A 5,711-nucleotide genomic window follows, 5' to 3' on the forward strand; every position below is an offset into this window, starting at 1 on the left:
TTGAAAATGATTCAGGAAGGAAGGCAATGAGAATTGAAAAAACAAAAATTTTTGTATGCATATATGTTATATATATTATATATGTGTGTTTTTCTGCATGTATATGAAGTAGAACTATATATAAGCATTGTGTCTCATACATAGCTAACTTATTTAACTATGTATATATAACATTTATCATACAGGATTATTATAGTTTCCATTAGAACCATAATTTGTTTCAATGTACTAAGAGAAAGGAAAACAGCTTTTTAAATATACTTTCAAAACCCATAATATAATTTTCCTTTGGGCCAAAGAAGTATTGTAGTGTGTAAATCACTTGCCTTGCATGTAGCTTTTCATGTTCTATCCCCAGAATCGCACATGTTCCCCTGAGAGCGTCCAAGGGTAATTACTGAGTGCAGAGGCAGGATTAAGCCCTGTGCACTGCCAGGTGTTGTGCAAGCAAAACAAAAACAAGTTTTCTGGATTAACAATAAGGTTAACAGGCAATCCTCATGGAAGATAACACTATAATTTATTTATTAATTGTCTTTATTATCTTTAAGTTAAATGCTTAGAATTGAAACTTTTCTTCTGAGTTTTTTGTCAATGACCTCATTGTTTCTATGTTGATTTATGCGGTTTAAGAAGGAAAATGGAAAAGAGGCAAAAAGAGATAAACATGTCAGTATGGGGTGCTGTAAAGATTTTATTGCCTCTTGTTTCAGATGAGTCCACATAAAACAATGTATTATTCCAAATGCACTAAAATAAATCTTTACAGCAGAGTATATACAGAAACTATTAAGAAATAGAACAGATACCTGCGCATGGTTCATTTTTTTTTATAATTTTTTAAAGTCACCATGAATTACAAAGTTACTCATGATTTGGTTTCAGGAACACACTGTTTAAACACCAATCCCTTCATCAATGTCCACTTCCCTCCACCAGTGTCACATCTCTTGCCCCCAATCGTCTTCCCACACAGAGCCTGCCTCCCAGAGGGCACCTTTTGCTTTTTTTAATAGCTTTTGGCACTGTGCTTTACAATACCGCTGCTGACAGATTCCCATGCACTCCACTTTACTGTCTTTCAAACCCTTTCTTCCTCTCAGCTGAACACTTTCCTCTGTCACTGTATTAGTGTTTCTTTCCATGTCCTAACTCCTGTTACCCCACACGGCATGTTTCCTACTGAACACCAACTCTCACTTCAGCTGACTCTGGAAATTTCTTATCATTCTTTTTGATGAGTTGGATTTGTGCCCCTGGATCAAGAATCCTTGTGAAATTATGCAGAGCTTATCAGAAAATAAAGTAGAAAAAAATGATTAAAAATAAACCACAGCTTACCATCTATAAACAATTCTCAGCATGTCTTAGTTTATTATTTCAAGTAAGTACTTTGTTATTTTATGGATGAGTGAAAATTATGACAATGTAATTTGATTTATAAGAATGCTGCTATTTATCATTTATGTTGTTAGAAATTTAAAAAAATTCAATTAGAAATAAAAGATATAAAGCACCAGACTTCTGGGCTGATTTTAATTTCTAAAGCATTAAGAGGTTAGACCTTATTTTACTCATCTTTATTTTTCTAAGTAATTGAGTGTTTGGCATAAAAGGATAATCTACAGAACTTTGTACTTCTGAGGTAGAAAGTATATGTTTTCACTTATAATATTCACTGTCACTATCCTCTCCTCCTGTTGTTCGATTTGCTCGAGTGGGCCCAGTAACGTCTCCATTGTGACAATTGTTACTTGTGTTTGGCATATCGAATACATCATGTGTAGCTTGTCAGGCTTTGCTGTGCGGGCGAGATACTCTTGGTAGCTTGCCGGAGTCTCCAAGAGGGGAGGAGGTATCGAACTCGGGTCGGCCATGTTGGCCGCTTGCAAGGCAAATGCCCTACCACTGTGCTATTGCTCCAGCCCACTTACAATATTGCCTTTGATTTTCTATATAACTAGAGTAATAGGAAAGATACTGTAATGTCAATTCCCTTGACATTATAGTAAAGAAAAAAAAATTTCTACTCTCCTATGTTTTTGAATAAGATACCACCAGCAATAAAAAGATACACTACAAATAATGAACATACATAACATATAAACATTGTACTTGCATGAGAGATGCCCAGGTAAAATTAACAAACCTTATCAATATTCCAAATCACTCCCATTAAACTCATCTAGAGAAAAAACAAAAAATTTGAAGAGAAAGGTAAGTTGTGAGAAGTTGCCAAGATAAAACACAGAAAACAAAATTATGGTTGCTATGCATATTTAATTTTTTTTCTAGGACAACTTTCTATTCCTGGTAGAATTTTAGACACACTTACAAATGAATACGTATATTAAAAATGTAATCTGTTCTATAGAAGGATAACTTTGACTCCCGTTAATCAATTTTTTTTCAACTCTGTCCTATATCTTTCCTGACCAGCCCAAATCAGAACTTTAAATTCAGCAAAGTTAAAATGGATTGGCTTGAAGTCTGTAGGTTGGAGGAGTGGCAAACTCTGCTAAAGGGAAATCACCTCATACTTTCTCTTGGCTCTGATTGATCCTACGCAGAAACGTAAGAATAGTTGGTACTAATATGAACTCCAGGTCCCTGGCCAGACAGAACCAGCCAACGAAGACTGTATTAGAACATTTATAGGTCTTGACTAAGCTTCTCCACATTAATCTACAAAAACCTGTCTCTGTTGACATTCCTATCCCTTTTCCTATACATGTTCTGTATAACTTTGTATGCTTCTCAACTTTGCTCACTCACCTGCCTCCTCATGAACATGCATATAGGTTCTGAGAAAATGTAAGACTAGAGAGAGAGAGACTGTTAACATCTTCAACCTGTGTAGTAAAAAAATAGATCTGACTTTCACTCTTTGACACATTTTTTCATGTTGTTCTGGTGGACGTTTTTCTCAACTTGACATGGTTTCTTGCTTATTGAAATCATCTTTTCCAGGCAGTCATGGAAGAAACTTTTCTAGTCGCTTCCTTGTATTTTTAGAATGATACTTTTTAGAGATTTTCCTGTCTACTTCTTCTCAAAAATTTTTTCTAAAATCATCCTTGTGCATGCTAAGAAAAATGATACAAATAAATGAAGTTGCCATTGAGTTTATGAGTTTATTCACGAATTTTGAGCATCCCACCTAGTACCAAACTTCTTAAACTATGGTAGACTCATATGGTTCACTAAACATGGATCAGAAAAAAATTGCAAATAGTGAAAGGTCTCTAAATGTTTAACAATCAAAGAATTAATTCGTTATCAACAGTTAAATGAAATGGAGGTGTTTTGGACAGACAGAGACCAGCCATACTGTGTTGTGTGACCTCACAGCACCATCGATTCTAAATACACAGCATGCATGTTTGTTCCTCAAGCTATGAACTCCCTTGATTGCATCTCTTGCGTTCTCGTCTGTTTTTTTGTGTTCTTTCCTGAACACATATTTCTTCTTTTCCCTTCTCTCACATCTTAGTAAGTTTTATGTGATAAAAACTCTTTTGCTTCACTAAAATAAATGAATAAATACATGCCATGCACACTTTTCACTGCACTTGTTCATCATGCCACATACTATCAATGAACATTGCCAGAGACGCTTCAGCTCAGATTCCAGGATAGTGCATGTTATGAATTTCAATGTTTTTACTGTACACACAGTTCTCTATCCTCATCAAAACATAATAGTTTAATTACAGAAAGCAAAAACTTTTAATATCTTTCTACTGTCATTTGTCAGCATGTCTGTATCAAACTTGTGTATCTTTGGATTAGATTGTATAACTGCTTCTGATTTTAAAAGTTGGTACCATCTCCTTTTCTTTTTTTTAACACATCTGCATAAGTTTTGACTTCCAGTAAGTAAAGAAAAAAAATCCTTTAATAATAATGAGTACTGTGCTGCAAAGTGTAAATGTGACCATCAAACTTTTAAATTAAGCAGAAGCAAATTACTTTCATAAACTAAAAGCAGCCTAATAATTTGATAAATTATTTGCAATATTTATATTTAGAGGAAATATTTTTATTGAAAAGTGGCTACATTTAGATACAAGAGGCAAAAATACAATAACAATGTGATGGTTTTTGCTATCGGTTTGTAATACACCTCGACTGACAAGAAAAGTAATTATGTCACATTAGTTTTACAATTTGGATTTACTTCTTAAAATTATGATGGTCTGGACAAACCTCTTTCTTAATTTGTAATAAAGTTTTGGCTATGGAGAACATGGCAGCAGTCTGACTTAAATGACACCTTAATATCAACTGTGAAGAATAGTAAGATAACCAAATAATATTTTAAGTGGCTTTAAAATTTTTCAAATAAAGAAAACTTCTTTTTCCGATTTTATGCCACACCTGAAGGTGCTAAGTGACCACTCCCAGATCTATGCTCTGAGTCACTCAAGTAACCATGTGTTGTCTTTGACCAAACTAGAGTTGGCTTCATGCAGGGCTGTGCATTAATTCCTATACTTCCTCTGTAGCCCAAGAAAACTGTTTCTTTTAATAATTTTGTTGCTGTCAATGCAAAGAATGTATTTGCATTTTTATGAAAGTATTTTAAATGCCATGAATAGTTTATAGTAAAATATAAGTATTTAACTTACAATATTGTTTCACCAAATGATACTTTTCCAAAGAAATTTCTGAAATTATAATAAATAAATAAATAAATTAAAGGCCCTCCCGTTGATCGTCGATTTGCTCGAGCGGGCCCAGTAACGTCTCCATTGGAGACTTTGTTGTTACTGTGTCTGGCATATCGAATACTCTTGGTAGCTTGCCAGGCTCTCCGAGAGGGGCGGAGAAATCGAACTCGGGTCGGCTCAGCTGAGTGAAACAGAGGATATTTCTAACATGGCACATTATTATTTTATATAAGATCACTTGATCACTTAACATCCCCTTACTCATCGATTTGCTCGAGCAGGCACCAGCAACGTCTCTATTCTTCCCTGTGGCGTGCTAGTATAGCCCAGTGGCATATGCTCATTCTAGGAACACAAAGAGCCTCAAACCTATGGTTTAGCGTCTTGACAAAGTCTGACCTTCTTGAAGGTGGGTGGACACGCGATCTTTTGACATCCCGTGGAGTCCAGTCAGTAATGGAAATAGTTCAGCGGTCGTCTCCAAATTTCATTACATGTCCAGCCCATCTGATTTCCGACGCCTTGGCAAATGAGACAGTGTCCCTGATTCTTGATCATCGACGGAGGTCGGAACTCCAGATTCTTTATCTCACTTGACTGAAGCATGATGCTCCAAGCATAGCTCTTTTAATTCCTCTTTGGGAGACCCGAATAGTTCTCATCCTGTTTTTGTAGGCCCTAGGTCTCTGAGGTGTATGTTAATGCAGGAAGAACGGTGGAATCGATGAGATATGCCCATCTCTTAGCTGTTTCTTAGATGCTTTTGAAGGCATTCCAAGCCACTCTCTTCCTCCTGCACAATTCAGGTGCCAGGTCATTCGCCATGTTGACTTCTTGACCTAGGTAGACATAACTGTTACATTCAGAGATGTTCATTCTGTTTAGAGCGAATGGAACATCAGGAATGAGACCATTTCTCATAAACATTTTCTTCGTGAGATTCAGCTGTAGTGTGACCTTTCCACGCTCACGGTCAAAGTCGGTCAGCAATTTTGCCACTTGGCTAATGTTTGGTGTTATTAGAAGGATGTCATCAGA

Source organism: Sorex fumeus, unplaced genomic scaffold (assembly GCF_029834395.1).
Source record: "Sorex fumeus unplaced genomic scaffold, SorFum_2.1 ptg000265l, whole genome shotgun sequence".
Lineage (NCBI taxonomy): Eukaryota > Metazoa > Chordata > Mammalia > Eulipotyphla > Soricidae > Sorex > Sorex fumeus.